At 40.3% G+C, this 17,808-nt stretch overlaps 1 protein-coding gene across 1 annotated transcript in view; it reads left to right on the top strand.

The window, feature by feature from the left end:
• cerkl (ceramide kinase-like) overlaps positions 1–17,808 on the top strand; it is a 160,173-nt gene that overhangs the window by 121,400 nt on the left and 20,965 nt on the right. The window lies entirely within an intron of this gene.

The raw sequence follows: 17,808 nt of genomic DNA, 5'->3' as shown, positions 1-17,808 counted from the left end.
CTGCCTCTCATTTTGATTCCACATTTTGCCATGTGCCAGTTTGATTTTTTATAAATTTACGGATAGAGTTATCTGTTATTATGCCATTAATCTGCTCACTGATGCCCAGTTCAGGTTTGGTTGGAGCCACTCACTCCTGACCTCATTACAACCTTAGTTCAAACATGGACAAAATCGCTGAATTTCAGAGGTGAGGTGAGAGTGACAGTCCTTGACATCAAGGTCACATTTTGAGTGTGGCGTCAAGGAATCCTAGCAAATCTAGGATAAGCGAGATTTGGAATCTTACCTGGCACATTGGAATGATGGTTGTGGTTGTTGGAGGCCTAACCATCATCGGTTGCTTCACCTTGCCTGTTTCATAATGTCAAAAATGGGGATGTTACCCAATGATTGTGCAATAATCAGCACCATTTGTGACTCCTCTGATACTGAAGCAGTCTACTTTCAAATGTATCAAAATCTGGACAATATTTGGACTTGGGTTGACAAGATTTTTATCTCTCCACCTTGGAGGCTTCCTGCCTCTATTCCTGATGAAGGGCTTTTGCCCAAAACGTCGATTTTCCTACTCCTCGGATGCTGCCTGATCTGCTGTGCTTTTCCAGCACCACTCTGATCTAAACTCTGCTTTCCAGCATCTGCAGTCCCCATTTTTGCCAAGTAGGCAAGTAACATTTAAAGCCATAGAGATGTAAAGCATTGGAACAGACCCTTCTGTCCAACTACTATCCATGATGACCAAATTAATTTAGTCCCATTTGCCAGCATTTGGCCCCTATCCCTCTAAATCCTTCCTATTCATATACCATTCCAGATGCCTTTTAAGTGTTGTGATTGTACCAGACCCTACCACATCCTCTGACAGCACATTTCACACACTATCCAAAAGCTGGCTCTTAAGTCCCTTCTAAATCTTTCCCTCTCACCTTAAACCTATGCCCTCTAGTTTTGGACTCCCCTATCCTGGGGAAAGACCTTGGTTATTCACTCTCCATCACCCTCATGATTTTATAAACTTCTTTAAGATTACCCCTCAGTCTCCAACACTCCAGGGAAAATAGCTCCGGCCTATCCAGCCTCTCCCTGTAGATCAAACCTTCTAATCCTGACAACATCCTTGTAATTTTTTTTGAACCCTTTGAAGGTTCACAACATCTTTCCTATAGCAGGCAGACCAGAATTGAATATAGTATTCCAAAAGTGGCCCAACCAATGTCCTGTACAGTGGCAACATAATCTCCCAAATCCCACACTCAATGCACTCACCATTAAAGGCAAGCAGACCAAGTGCTTTCTTCACCACCCTGTCTACTTTCGACTCCATTTTCAAGAAACAATGAACCTCCTTTTCCTATCCAGGAGCAGCAGAAGACAGAGCGGAGGTGACATTCAGACAAGGAGGTTGCTGGGAAGATTAGGACTTAGTATATGTTTGGATAGCGGCTAATCCCAAGATACTACAAATGTGGTATCTCCCTCCCACCCCTCTCCTCTAATCAGAAGAAAAGGACTCTGTAAGGTTTCTTATTTTCTTTTACACATTTAAGTACATTGTTTGGTATTAGTTGAGTTAAAGCTAAGGCTTACAATGGCAGGGGACCTGAGACCCGTGGTTGACGTCCCCTGACTCTTACACTTGTAAGAAATGTGTCCAGCTGCAGCACTAGTTTGACCACATGACGGTTCTGGAGCTGTGGATGGATTCAATGTGGAGGACTTAGTGAATTGGTCACACTGCAGATTAGAATTGCTGAGGGAGACAGTGAATGGGTGACCAAAATGCAGAGAAAGAGTAGGAAGGCAGTGCAGGTATCCCCTGTGGTCATCTCCCTCCAAAATAGGTATACTATTTTAGATACTGTTGGGAGAGATGGCTCACCACGGGAGAGCAACAGTTGCCAGGATCAAGGCACTTTGGTGGGCTCTGCTGTTCAGAAGGGATGCGAAAAAGACTCATCAGGCTATGGTCATAGGGGATTCTGTTGTAAGGAGAGTAGATAGGCGGTTCTGTTGCCGAAAATTAGACTCCCGGATAGTATGTTGCCTCCCAGGTGCTCTGGTCAGGGATGTCACTGATCGGCTACAGAGAATTCTGAAAGGGAGGGTGAACAACCAGTTGTTGTGGTGCATACAGGCATGAATGATATACAGAGGAACGAGATGGGTGGGCACTATTTTGTTCTGATAATTGAATATTTGGTTAATTGATTTCCCCTGGGGCTTGGTGTTTTCAGTGAAGCCTGCTCCCCCACCCCCCCATCCCGTCTGCTCCCACCCCGCCCGCCTCCAACTCCAATTGGTCCCAAACCTGTCTGCTCCTAGCCCGCCCCCAAATCCACCCAACATTGTTTCCCCTGCCCATCCCGTCAGTTCCCACCCCACCCACTCACCCTCAACCCGTCCACTTCCACTCCACCTGCCCATCCCAACCCCCTCCAACACTGCCCCCTGTCAATCCCCTGCCTGTCCCCATTCACCCCAGCCCCAATCCCTCCCCAAAGCAGCCGGACTAGACACCCATAGTAAGACTGCTGCTGCCTTGGTGGGGTAAGTCGCCAAACACACCTTTTTGACAGGTTCTATCTCTGCCCTGTACAGGACAATGTTGGAGAGATTATCTGAGGAACTGGGAGGTTGGGGGTACACCTCTGTGTAGAACTCCAGGGAAGGTGTGGGGGGAGAAAAAGAGGGCGGGAGGTCAGTCATTTAGAGACACTGCCTGGATTATCCAGAACTGTTCTCGGCAGCATCTCAGTGAGCCAAGTTAGTTTTTAATCATTGTACCTGTAAACAAAAGACACGATCAGGGTTGAAACAGCTCTTTGACAGTAATGTTTCTATTGGGACCTTGAGATCCACTTTGGATAATCTGATATTTGGATAATTGATATTCAGATAATCGAGGTTCCTCTATAAATAAAAAATATGAGATGAGATCCTGAAAGCAGAATTCAGGGAGCTAGGAGTGAAGTTAAAGAGGAGGACCTCAAAGGTAGTGATATCAATATTGCTACCAGTGCCACGTGCTAGCCAGGGTAGAAATGAAAGAATAGGCAGGATGAGCACATGGCTTGAGGGATGGTATAGGAGGAAGGGGTTCAGATTTAGGAACTATTACAAATTGGATGGTCTACACCTGAACCAGACTGGAAGTAATGTCCTTGGAGGAGTTTTTGCTACTGCTGTTGGAGAGGGTTTAAATTAATGTGGCAAGGGGCTGGGAACCAACAGAAAGGACTAGTAGACAGTGAGGTAGAAACTAGAGACTGTAAGGAACAGGATCATGAAGTTAGCATTACCACGGGGAAAAGTAATCGGAGAGCAGATGAACACAAAGGAATTGGTGGGCTGAAATGCGTATGCTTTAATGCAAGGAGTATTTGCGTTCACAGAGACTTGAATGAAGGAAAGGCATGATTGGAAACTAAATATTCCAGGATATAGGTGCTTCAGACAGGAGAGGGAGGGAAGTAAAAGGGGGGGGGGGGGGAAGGAGTTTCATTACTGGTCAGGGATGATATCATTGGCTGTGCTGAAGGAGGACACATTGGAGGGCTTGATCAGTGAGGCATTATGGGTAGAGTTGAGAAACAAGCTGACATTGTTGGGGCTATACGACAGCCTCCCAACAGTGAGTGTGAGGTAGAAGAACAAATAGATAAACAGACTGTGGAAAGATGTAGAGGCAACAGGGTGGTGGGGATGGGAGATTTTAATTTTCCCAACATTGATTAGGATACACTTAGTGTCAGAAGTCTGGATGGGGCAGAATTTGTAAGGAGCATCCAGGAAAGTTTTCTACAGCAGTATGTGTCAGTAGTCCAACTAGGGAAGGGACCATATTGAACCTGATGTTGGGGAATGAGCCAGGCCAGGTGGTAGAAGTTGCAGTGGGGAATTTCTTTGGGAATAGTGACCACAATTCTGTAAGTTTTACAATACTCGTAGACAAAGACAAGAGCGGTCCTAAGGGAAGAGTACTAAACTGGGCCAAGGCCAATTATATCAAAATTCGACAGGAGCTGGGAAATGTGGATTGGACACAGCTATTTGGAGGGAAGTTCACATTTGATATGTGGGAGGCTTTCAAAGATAGGTTGAAGACAGTGCAGGATATGCCTGTCCCTTTGAAAACAAGGGACAGGAAAGGCAAGATTCATGAACCATGGATGACAGGAGAAATTGTGTGACTAGCCAAGAGGAAAAGGGAAGAGTACATAAGGTCCAGGCAGCTAGGAACAGAACAGGCTTTGGAGGAATATAGGGAGAGTAGGGCCAATATTAAATGAGGAATCAAGCAGGCTAAAAGGGATCTTGAAATAACTTTAGCGAGCAGAATTAGGGAGAATCCCAAAACCTTTTATTCATATATAAGAGGCAAGAAGGTAACTAGAGAAAGGGTTGGTCCGCTAAAGGATAAGGAAGGAAGGTTGTGTGTCGAACCCGAGAGAATGGGTGAAATTCTCAATGATTACTTTGCATCCATGTTCACTGAGGACTGGGAGGTGATGAATGCTGAGACTAGAGATAGGAGTTTGTTTCCTCTGGATCACATTGACATAAGGAGGGAGGATGTGTTGGATAGACTAAAGGATATTAAGGTGGACAAATCCCCAGGACCAGATGGGATCTATCCCAGGTTGCTGAGGGAGGCAAGAGAGGAAATAGCTGGGGCCCTGACAGAGATCTTTGTAGCATCCGTAAACACAGGTGACGTGCTAGAGGACTGGAGAGTTGTTGTCCCCCTGTTCAAGAAGGGTAGTAGGGATATTCCGGGTAACTACAGACCAATAAGCCTGACGTCAGTGGTGGGAAAGTTGCTGGAGAAGTTACTGAGGGATAGGCTCTATTTATATTTGGAAGACAATGGGCTTATCAGTGATAGGCAACATGGTTTTGTGCGGGGGAGATTGTGCCTTACCAATTTAATAGAGTTCTTTGAATAAATGATCAAGTTGATAGATGAAGGAAGGGCTGTAGATGTCATGTTCGATAAGGTTCCCCATGGTAAACTAATGGAGAAAGTGAAGTCACATGGTGTGTGCAGGGTGTTCTAGCTAAGTGAACAATGAATTGGTTGAGCAACAGGAGACAAAGAGTAGCAGTTTAAGGGAGTCTCTCGAAATGGAGAAGGGTGACCAGTGGTGTTCCGCAGGGATCAGTGCTGGGGTCGCTGTTGTTTGTGATATATTTAAATGATCTGGAAGACGGCATTGTTGGTGTGATCAGTAAGTTTGCAGAAGACATGAATATTGGTGGAATAGCTGAAAGCATAGGGGATTGTCAAAGAATATAGGAGAATATAGATAGACTGGAGAGTTGGGCAGAGATGTGGTAGATAAAGTTCAATCTGGGCAAATGTGAGGGAATGCATTTTGGAAGGTCTAATTCTAGAGCAAACTATACTATAAACGGAAGAGCTTTGGGAAAAGTTGATGAGCACAGAGATTTAGGATTTCAGGTCCATTGTACCCGGAAGGTGGCTGCACAGGTGGATAGAGTGGTCAAGAAGGCATATGATATGCTTGCCTTCATCGGAGTGGGTATTGAGTAGAAGAGCTGGCAAGCCATGTTAAAATTGTACAAGACTTTGATTCATCCACATTTAGAATACTATGTACAGTTCTGGTCGCCGCATTACCAATGTGAACGCTTTGAGGAGGGGACAGAGAAGGTTTACGAGGATGTTGTCTGGTATGGAACGTGCTAGCTATGAAGAGAGGTGAGTAGGTTAGGATTGTTTTAATTAGAAAAAAGGAGATTGAGGGGGGACCTGATTGAGGTCTACAAAATCATGAAGGGTATAGACAGGGTGGCTAGAGATAAGCTTTTTCCCAGGGTAAAGGATTCAATAACGAGAGGTCACACATTCAAGGTGTGAGGAGAAAAGTTGAAGGGGGTTACACGCGGAAAATACTTAACACAGAGGGTGGCAGGTGCTTGGTACGTGTTGCCAGCAGAGGTAGTAGAGGCAGACATAGTAGATGCATTTAAGGTGTGCCTGGATAGATGCATGAGTAGGTGGGGAGTGGAGGGATACAGTCCGTTAGGAATTGGGCGATAGGTTTAGACAGTGGATTTTGATTGGCACAGGCTTGGAGGGCCGAAGAGCCTGTTCCTGAGCTGTAAATTTTTGTTCTTTGTTATGTACCCCAACGCGCCCCAGGACCTTACCATTAAGTGTATAAGTCCTGCCCTGGTTTGCTCCACCAAAATGCAGCACCTAAATTAAACTCTATCTGACTCTACTTGCCAACTTGCCCATCTGATAATGGTCCCATTGTAACTTTCTTCACTGTCCACTATGCTACCAATTTTGGTGTCATCTGCAAACTTACTAACTATACCTCCTATGTTCACAACCAAATCAGTTATATAAATGACAAAAAGCAGTGCACCCAGCACTGATCCTTGCAGCAAAATGAAATTTAGAAGGATAAGAGGTGACTTGATTGAAACATAGAAGATCTTGAGGGATCTTGACAGGGTTGATGTGAAGATGTTTTCTCTTACGGGAGAATGTAGAAACACTGAGCAGCATGGTGGCTCAGTGGTTATCACTAGCTCACAGTGCCAGGCACTCCAGTTCAATACTCGTCTTTGTGCAAACTCCACACAGACAGTTGCCTTTCTCCCCATGTCTACGTGGGTTTCCTCCAGGGGTTCTGGTTTTCTCCCATAATCCAAAGATGTGCGGGTCAGGTGAATTGGCCATGCTAAATTGCCCATAGTGTTAGGTGCATTAGTCAAGGGTAAATGTAGGATATGGGAATGAGTCTAGGTGAGTTACTCTTTGGAGGGTTGCTGTGGACTTGTTGGGCTGAAGGGCTTGTTTCCATACTGTAGGGAATCTAATCTTATAAATTACTGCTCACTGTTTAAAAATAGGGTCACCGTTTAAAACAGATGAGTAAGATCTTTTTTTCTGTCAGAGGGTCATGAGCCTTTGAAACTCTCCTCCTGAAAATGTGCCACACAAATGCCAGACTATGACCATCTCCAGTAAGAGACAATCTACATACCACGCCTTGACATTAAATGATGTTACATCACTGAATCCCCTGCTGTCAACATCTGAGGGTTACCATAGACCAGAGATTCAATTGGTCTTGCCATATAAATACAATTGCTACATTATCAGCCAGAGGATAATGAATATGTGAAACTCATTGCCACAGAAAATTGTGGAAGCAAAGTTATTGAATATATTTAAGACAGAGATAGATAAGTTCTTGAGTAGGGAGATCAAGGGAAAACAGGAAAAGGCAGGAGAATGAGATTGAGAAACTTAACAGCCATGACCAAATGGTGGAACACATTAAGCTTGCCAAATGTCCTCATTTTGCTCCTATATCTTATGGTCTTACCAATCCCCCAAACTGTGAATGTCTGTTTAGTGTTGCTAGTAAGAAGAATGTAGTTTATGTGCTAAAGGTTCTGAAAGAATAATGTTTCGGTTTCATCAAAATCTTTGGTGACAAACAATATGTGTCTGAGATGTTTTGACTGAAACGTTTTGCGTCTTGGATCCATGAATCCCTTTAATGAAAACATATCAATTTTTTTTTGTCTTTATTCCTGTCTGGCAAGTGAGCAACACTACCATTTTTTTGTCCATCCCTAGTTATGCTTGAACTGATTAGCTGTCTAAACTTTTTTTGAAAGCAATTAAGAATTACCTGACCAAGCCAGATAAAGATGGCAGATTTCCTTCCCTGAAACGAAGAGTAAAAGTAAACCCAATAGGTTTTTATGACAATTGACAGATGGTTGGCATTAGACTACCTTTTAACTCCAGATTTCAAATTTCATTATTTGTCATGATGGGATTCATTAGCTTTGGGCTAAGGATTAGCAATGCTTTGATATTGCCACTACCCCATCATCTCTTCCTGAGATTTCTTAGTCGAGTTGAAAGGTCAGAGACCTGATGATGCCGACACTGCGTGTATTGTAGCTTCTTTTTTATTTTAACTGTGAAAACTGGAAGATGTGAGAGAGGCATTTCCACTGTTGTACATTGGAAGTTCTAGTGTACTGAACTGATATCAGTTAACACGAAACATGTGATGGAGTTGCCTGTTCGTTTCCAGTTTGAGAAAAGCCTATCCTCTGTTTCCTTTATTTCAGCCAACTGACTGTTGCAGTGGCAAACATACAATGCCAACTCTCACTCAGGAGCATGAAGCATTGAATAAACATTGGAACTTATCCTAATAAGAGTAAAGCAGTAAAGAGTAGATTTTATTGTCCTGAATACTCAAGTACAGGTAACAGTGAAAACTGTATAAAGTCATCGTTCTCCAATGCTATCTTCAGTACATCTTGAAAAAAACAGCCATCTTGAATACAAAAACCAAAACAACAATTGAAGATACAAAAACCAGAATTTTTTTAAAAAGGCAGGTTTGAGGGGCCAGGTTTCTATTTCTTATATTTTAATGTTTTTACATCTTGTTAAACACTTTGAAAATCCATATAATCAAAAGCCACCAGAATCCCCTCATTAACCTTTTTTATTACTTCATCAAAAAAGCCAATTATATTCATCAAACACGATCTGTTTGTTACAAATCTCCGCTAGAATCCTTTCATGAACTTAAAGCTCAAAGTTGTACTATTGAGCCTGTATTGTCTCTCTGTGTTTCTTCTACCAAAAGCCCTTACTCCATCTTTTTTTGCATTGAAATTCATTTGCCAGGTATCTGTCCATTTGGCCAACTTGTCAATGCCCTCTGAAGCCGCTGAGCATCATCCTCTCAATTCACTAATCTCCCTAGCTTAAAAATCACACAAGACCAGGATATAGTCCAACAGGTTTGTTTGGAAGCACTAGCTTTCAGAGCACTGCTCCTTCATCACACAGCTCCCTAGCTTAGTATTATGTATAACATCCTGTCCAAATTGCTTGTATAAATCATAAAAAGCAAGGATCCTAACATTATTTATTTGCTAACCAATCTGCCTTGCAGTACCATATCAAATACTTACCGAAAGTCCAAATATACAACATTCACAGCACTATGCTCATTCACTTGTCAAAGAACTCAAGTAAGTTTTTCAGACATGGCCTGCCCTTGGAAAAGCCATGTGGACTATCTAGTATTCACTTATTTTTTTTTCCCTCTAAATGTATATTTACCTGATCCCGTTTTATGGCCTCCATTAGTTTTCCCACTATAAATGCCAATCTGACAGGTCTGCCGTTTCCTGATTTCTTCTTTACTCCTTTCTTAAACAATGCTGTCACATTTGTAATCCTCCAGTCCCAGGGACTAATCCTGTGTTCAGAGAAGCTTGTAAAATTTCTGTCAATGGATCCTCAATTTTCTCTCTTACCTCTCTGAGCAATCTAGGATGCATTTCATCCAGGCCTGGTGATTACCTGGAATGCTGCCAGCCTTTTTAGCACCTCTTCTTTATCTTTTACTATATTGCTTAGTTGCTCAACATCCATATTTTCAATTAGATTATTGTCACCATTTTCTAATTTGGTAAAGACAGAAGCAAGATACTCATTTAGTACCTCTGCCATATCCTTTGCTTAGTGAGCAGCTTACTCTGCTTGTTCTTTATTGGCCCTACTCTATCCTTCACTAATCTTTTACTATTGATATTTGATGAACATTTTACTATTTGTTTTAGCACAGTCTGCCATCCTTCCCTCGAGGTTCCTTTAGCCTTCCTTTTCCCAGGATTAGCCTCTTTCCTGCATTTGAGATACTCTTCCTGATTTCTATTGCTGTTATTTTCCAGTGTGCCTCCTATGCCTTCTTCCTTATTTTCTCTTCAATATCTTTAAGCATCCTGGGTATTGAAGTTTTGGATACCTCATATTTATTTCTCATAAGTATGAGCCTAGCTTGCACCCTATTCATCTCTATTTTGAAAATCTCTGATTTTTTTCATCCACTGTTTTATCCACCAAAATACTTTCTTTTCAATCAGCTTGCTCCAGTTCAACTTTAGACCACTGAACCTACTGTTTTTCATCTTGGGATCATAATCCTTGACTGATTTTAATCTTTTTCCAACTTAATATTGGATTTTATCATATTATGATCACTATTTCCCAAATGCTCCCCAACTTTGAGGTTCTCCACTTGGCCTGCCTCATTTCCTAGAACCAGATCCAGTATAGCTCCCTCCTTGATAGGATTGGAAATGTTCCAGAAAGTTCTCCTATGCACGTTGCAGGAATTTCTCCCCTTCCATGCTCCACATGCTATCTTTTTCCCAGTCTCCCCTGGGTTATTGAAATCACAAACTTTTAAAGCCCTACTTGTCTTGCAGATAATTTGCCTTCAAATTCTACCTTCTACTCCTCTCCAATATTTGAAGATCAATAATGAATACCCTACAAGATCCTTCATGTTTCTCACTTCCAACTATATAGATGCTATTTCAGGAACTGCATCTTGTTCAAGAGCAATTAAACTAATCTTTGAGAAAACTGCTGCACTTTCTCGTTTTTTTTTCTTTGCCTATCCTATCGCTACTAAAAGCTTTATAATCTGGGATGTTAAGTATCCAGTCCTGTTCTAGCTTGAGCCACATTTCCATCAGGCAAAAGATACAGAAGCTTAAACACGTACCAACAGGTTCAAGAACAGCTTCTTCACTGCTGTTATTAAACTGCTGAATGGATCTCTCTAATGTCAGAAAATGTTGATCTTTCTAATGTTGATCTTGCTTTGTGCACTTCTTGTGCAGCCGTAAACTTTTATGCCGTGATCTGTCTGAGCACCCTATGATCTATGTGTCCTTGTTTGCTATGATTTGCCTGTACTGCAAAACAAACTAAAACACAACTTTCCATTGTACCTATGTACATGTGACTACAATAAATCAAATCAAATTTCTGTCAAAGCTACTAGAGTAATTTCTGCTTTTTATTCCCCAGTATTGGTCATTATACTCCATGCATTTGTATGCATAGAGTTTAACCTCACCCTTTGGAAGATGACCATTTTGTTGTTTACTGTAAACAATGAAGTTTTCCTTGTTCCCCATCTTCTGTCTTTTGCCCTTTCTGGTAATTCCAAAACTAGGAGCATTAGTCAACTGCCTTGCAAGTTTAAATCCACCCTCATAACACTATTTATCAGCCAGAAGATTAGTTCTTTTTCTGCTCAGGTGAAGCCCATTTCTTCTGTGTAGGTTTCTCCCTTCTCAAAAGTGATCCCAGTCACCCAATATTCGAAACCTCTCCGTTGTACACCATCTTTCAAGGCACACATTTAACTCCGTGATTTGTCTTTGCTTAAATGGTAAAGGCTATGGCAGACATAGTATTTCTGACGAGCTATCCTGGACGACCTGTGTTTCACTCACTGACTCTTAAAACTGATCCTGCAAGTCCTTCAATTCATCCCTCCCTATGATATTTGCTTCTATATGATTCACAACCATTGATTGTTCACCCTCTCTTTCCAGAAGTTTATCCAACTACTTTGTTACATCCCAAATCCTTGCACTTGGGAGGCGACAGACCATACAGGACTCACTATCTCAGCTGCAAACTAGCCTGTCTATCCCTTGAACTATTCAGTCACCCACTTGTGAATCACCATCTTGCGAATGAATCACCTACTACTATCTTACTAATCTGCCTATCAGTCTCTCTGTATTTTCCCCCAGAAAAGCCTTCGGCACCATGGTACTGTGGCTTTCTCTCGAGTCATCCACACCCGACATAGTATATTTGCTCAGTAAATAAAATTTTATTCCTGTTAGATGGCTCCAAAGAGTTCTGGGTTTTTTGGACTTGATTTTATTTTCTTTTTGGCAAATTCACCTGGCTTCTCTACATTCCTCCTGCCTGCTTATCATGACGTGGAGTGTCCACTATCAAGTAAGACTATTCTAGAAAGCTGTCTCCTCGTTGTATGGTGCCCAATGAGGAGAATCGCTGCTCCAAATTAGACAGAGTTGTTTAAGGACTGCTATCCTCTGGCATTTCCTGCAGATGTGACTGTCCTGGATATCTTGTCGATCCAAAGCTTTCCGCACTTTACATGCCACATGCACCACAAGCTTTCCCAGAGTACCTATCATCATTACTGGTCAAGATGATATGCACTGCTGAGATTCTGCTGTTTCTAAGCCACAAACAATTTTCTAATGCCCCACTCTCTTGTGGTGCACGGAGCAGAGAGGGAGGTAAACACTACAGAAATGTAAATGTTTGGGGCTTCACTGTTTTTTGACACCTGGTTTTCCACAATCCTCTTCTCAGTTGCAGTACCTGAGCCAACTTCTCCCAGAATGTTTTTTTTATTTCACAAACCTACTTTATTCATTAAAAAAGTACTACCTGTGCCATAGCCTTTGTATATACATTTATAGTCAGTAGAGCTCTTCAATTCTATATTGTCTTTACATATGTATACCAAATAAACCAAATGCATTTCTTTCTTTATGAAAGTATATTTATATGTGTTTGTGACACTAGGAGGATCCAGTAACTGAATGGACTACCATTGTACTTTGGCTGAAAGACCTCAGATGATGGTCTTTCCCCACTGTACTTTGGTGACAGCTGCCCCAGGTTTTAGTGCGTCCCTCAACTCGCAGTCCTGGACCTTGGAATGTGCCAGTCCGCGGCACTCGGCTGTGGTCAACTCTTTGCTCTGGAAGACCAACATGTTTTGGGCAGACCAAAGAGTGTCTTCCCATAATTCTCTTCAGTTGCTTCTTACCCTTGCCCTCTGGATGCTATTCCTCCTGTCGAGCACTGGGTCCTCCATGATTCTCTCCTTACTTACATTGAGTGAGCCAACTTCTCCCAGAATCCTCCAGTTACTGCTCACCATTGCACTCCGTTCACCCTATGGGTGACCATTCACCAAAAGGAGAGGAGACTGCAAACCCAGGAAACTCAGGATCCCTTGGAGCTAACAATTATGGAATTTTACATGAAATGCCTGAAGTCTTAGCTTTTTTGCTTCTTAGCTCCAACCAAGTGGAGTCTGACCTTGCCCCCTTGAGGAAAACTCTCTTTATCATTATACAATGTCTTCCCTAATAAATATGCCACCTTAACTCCATTTTTCTTCTCACTTTTTTCTGAACACTTCATTTCCTTGTATTTAAGTGCCCAGTCCTCTTAATTTGAGCCACAATTTCATTATGATCACAGTGTCTTATTCTCATACTGATATTTGTATTTGTAACTCACTAAACGTTGGGTGAGTCCTAATACTGTTTCGAATGTTTCATAGTACTGCTATATATATATGTTGATATATTATATATATATATATATATATATATGTATCTATAATTTTATCTATAAATATCTATAATTATATATATATAATTATAGATATTTTTTCTCTAATACAAGACTATACAACTTAAAAATTTTTGCTGTATTCTTCTTTGTGGCTCAGCTACCTATCTAAACTGATACAGGCATTAAAATATATGTTGGCTTTTAGCTTTTGCCTGTAAAATCCACATGAATTAATTGCACTCTCCACTCCAACATTTCATATGTATCGCCTGTACAAAACGGTAAAATGGTAAGTGGGTAAATTTGAACCCTTGAATAACCATTTGCTCATTCATCCACCCTAAATAACATGGGAATTTAGAGGATGGCCATGCCTCTGAACTGTCAATAACCGATTGCATCAGTCAAGTCTTCTTTCTTCCTTAATAATATTTCAGGTAATTAGCATTGTCCAGTTAATAATATGTGATCCTTATGTGAGTATAATATTTGAGGCTATCAAATGCAAATTTCACATACACTTTGCTATGTGATACTGTGGGAAGATAAAATGTGTCAGAATATACAAACATCAGACATTTAATTGTATTACCACATATAATCAACAAAATTAAGTTGATTACTGGAAAATTATTCTTTCAGTTGAAGAAAGTGTTGTAGTATCAGGATGTGCAGCTGCAAGTATAATTTCTGATAAGTTCGTACATGATTGTGGTGGCTGCCTCGGTTATTATAGACACCTTTTATTACATCTGCATATGTAACATTTATTATTAACTAGAATGCAAAAGCACTGTGTATATAACAGAGCATTAAATGCAACATTTCAGCTTAAATGTTAAATTTAGATGTTATGTTATAATAGCCTAAAAATGTCAACTGATTCAAATAATAAAGCTTAAATCTTTTTTCATTAACATTTTACTAAATCAAATTTGAAAGGAAATATTTTTGAGATCTGCAAACCAAAAATCTTACCGGTGACATATAGACATGCAAGCAAAGAAAATTAAGATACATTGTGTTTAAGGGTGACAACAAATTAAAAGTTTTATGAATCAATGTGCAGCAACCTACTATAAGAATTTATGTATTTCAGGCTGTGAACTTCAAAGTTTACACATTTCTTAGCTTACAACTGCACAACTGTTTACTTACCAATTAATTTTGTGGGCAAAATATTGCTTAGTTCTGACTGAAAATTGAGAAATTAAGACTTTTGACTGAAAATTAAGAGAAATAACCTAATTTAAACTGCTAGTATTAAGTTAGTTTTTAGAAGAGTTTCAGATATGCTTGAATAGAAAGTCATTACAACACATTTATCAGCTTGAAAAGGGAGACATTAACAGCCTTATGAATATGCATGTGTCTGGTTAATTAAGTTAATTGTTCTGCAGAAGTGCTCGCACTTCCAAGGACAATTTTTTTAAACAATTTCTGCTTGATACAATCATTAGTCATGCTTTACCTGAGCTATTAAAATCTTAGTCTTCAATTTAATCTTGCCATAATTTTAGCTGAAAAGATTGCCATCAAATGGGAGAAAATGAATGAGATCCCATTGTGTCTTGTGTTTTGGTATCAGCTTATCTTTTGCTGCTGAGAGAAATTGGTGCAATTAGATTTTATTTATAATGAATATATTAATTAATTTATCAGCACCCATGTTGAGCAGTGTCACTCTTTGCTGCTCTGAGAATGTTCACAGTGGCATGAATATAAAATTAAATGCCCATCTCTTCCATGCCCAAGCTCTTCACCCTCTCTAACACAGTTGTGGAGCATGCCCAGGTAGGACCAGCATTTTTTTTAAGAAGTGACAAATGGAGATTCCCAGAGAACCAAAAGACTGACAAATATCTATAGTGTCATTTTGTTGGGGCACAGAATATCTGTAGGCTATTTGTAGGCGCATTAGTCATTCAGCATTTTTAGACTTTGTTAAATTCCCAGTTTGTCCAATGAAGCATTGAGCGCAATATGGAAATAATTATATTTCAGCAACCAAAATAAAATAAAGTTGCATGCAGATTGTCTGTTTTCCAAATGTGGAATATCTATTTTTAATATTTTTATAAAGTTCACATGAAAAAAGACAGTTTATATGTTTAGAGTAATTAAAAATATTCCTAATGTTTGTATTGCATTTCCACAAAAGACATGGGAGTAATACTAAATCTTTGTCTGGGGGAGGGGTGGTTCTGCTGAAAGCCACCCTTGCCCATGTTGCTCTTCCCCTCTCGTCACCCATCCACCAACCAATTAATTTCCCTTCTCACCTGTGACCTAAGATCTGGTGTTTTCCTGGTCCCAGGTTAGTGTCATACCAGCAGCAGACATCTCCTTCCCAATGGTGCAGATGTTCATTGCAGCCATCAAGTACTTCAGTGGAACAGGGTGCAGGAGATCTTTTTGAAAAAAGGTGATAGCTTGTTTAAGAATCTGCCCATGACTCATTTATAAAATGAATAATGCCAATAACCTTACTTATGGCCTCAACCTGTAACTTTAGCGAATTATGTATTTGAACCTTGAAGTCTCTAAATTTGTTCATGCACTTAAGCAATTTGTTTAAAACCAACATCAAGATTGTCAATTTGTGTCTTTAGCACAAACAGTAATTTTACGAAGTGAAACAGCATGATATTGGCACTAAAAACAATTAGCTATAGCAAAGTGGCAACAAATATATTTATAATGATATTTATATTTAGATTGATGTTCCCAAACCAGTTTTCTGTTGTCAAATTGTATAAATGTAAAATTGTTCAACTATACTACATGGCAAATTTCTTTGCCCATATGAAAAGTACAGTGACAGTTTTATAATTCTGGATTCAAATTTGATTTTACCAATTAAAAAAAAAGTTTCAGAAGAACTTCAGGGATACTTCTGAAGTTTTCAGTGATTACTTTATGGCTAGAATAAGTAACCAAGATAGAGCCTCATGCTGCACCTTTGTGTTCTTAGAAAAAGGAAGTTGAAGTATTATGGGTCTGTGAGATAATCAATGTTGGTACTAGGAGGTCATTGTCAAATTTTCAATAGACATGTTTTGAATTCTAAGGGTGACTTAAGAAAAGTTCAAACTATTTAGGATTTTTTAAAAATGCAAACTTCTTCATAGTCTTCAGGATTTCAATGTGTATTGAGTCAGCCAAAGAGGGAAACAAAACAAAATATGTCTTTCAATGACACTTAGTTTTCACTTAATAGTTTATTTAATTAAATACATTTTAAAAATAGATTTGAATTAAATTAAATTAGAAAAGAAAAAATGTAAGTAAATGGATGATCATGGAACAGAATCAAGTAAAGTTACTATAGTTTTGTCAGACCATAGGGCTGCTCTCATTATAGAGAGACAACTGATGATGGTTAAACCTGAGGGCCACACACCTCAGGCAAGGGGACAGTACTTCATGGTAACCTCAGCCAATGCAGGAATTGAACCCACACTGTTGGGATCATTTTCTGGCAATTCAACCAACTGAGCTAACTGACACCTGACAAAGTAATGCAGTAAAATTAAACTTAGCACATTTTAGTTGTTGATACAAAAACAGAAATTGCTGGAAAAACTTATGTCTGGCAGCACCTGTGGAGAGAAATCAGAGTTAACGGTAAACTCTGATTTCTTTCCACAGAAGCTGCCAGACCTGACTTTTTACAGAAATTTGCATTTTTGCTTCTGATTTCTAACATTCGCAATTCTTTCAGTTTCTTTATTTGGCTATTGATAAATACTTTTATTAATTTTTGATTTGCCTGGTAACATGCATTGGGCGGGTAGCTCTGCTGGGCATTGGGCGGGTAGCTCTGCTGATTTGAGCGTGGTGCTAATAATGCCAAAGTCATGGGTTCAGTCCCCACACTGACCAAGTGTAGTGCTGAGTTGGGCAAACCAGCGACGTTTGCAGTGCCATGTCAGGGTTGGTGATTGCTTTATGGGCAGCACGGTGGCACAGTGGTTAGCACTGCTGCTTCATAGCGCCTGAGACTGGTGTTCAATTCCCGCCTCAGGCAACTGTCTGTTTGGAGTTTGCACATTCTCCCCGTGTCTGCATGGGTTTCCTCCGGGTGCTCCGGTTTCCTCCCACAGTCCAAAAATGTGCAGGTTAGGTGAATTGGTCATGCTAAATTGCCCATAGTATTAGGTGAAGGGGTAAATGTAGGGGTCTGGGTGGGTTGCTATTCGGAGGGTCGGTGTGGACTTGTTGGGCCGTAGGGCTTGTTTCCACACTAAGTAATTTAATCATAAAGTCTTTAAAGCATCTGGCTATGAAAGTGTACTTCTACACCAAAACTGAAGAAGCAAAATTAAGTCACCAATGTCAAGGGGCTTGAGACTAAGTCAAAATTAGGCTCCAGACTTCATTTGTGTTGAGCAGGCAAATTATGTCAGTTTTGGGGGGAAATTGAAGATCAACCATCCAGCCTCCCTCTCCCATGATATCTCTGCTGATGTTTGAAATGCAAGTGAAACTAGTTGCCTGTCTTCATGAAATATAATGAAAGGTTTCATAATTAAATTGACTGTTAATTTATATACAGTATTTATAAA

Source organism: Hemiscyllium ocellatum, chromosome 7, assembly GCF_020745735.1.
Source record: "Hemiscyllium ocellatum isolate sHemOce1 chromosome 7, sHemOce1.pat.X.cur, whole genome shotgun sequence".
NCBI classification, from domain to species: Eukaryota; Metazoa; Chordata; class Chondrichthyes; order Orectolobiformes; family Hemiscylliidae; genus Hemiscyllium; species Hemiscyllium ocellatum.
Note: the sequence above shows the minus strand (reverse complement) of the source record. Positions and strands in the feature narration are given on the sequence as shown.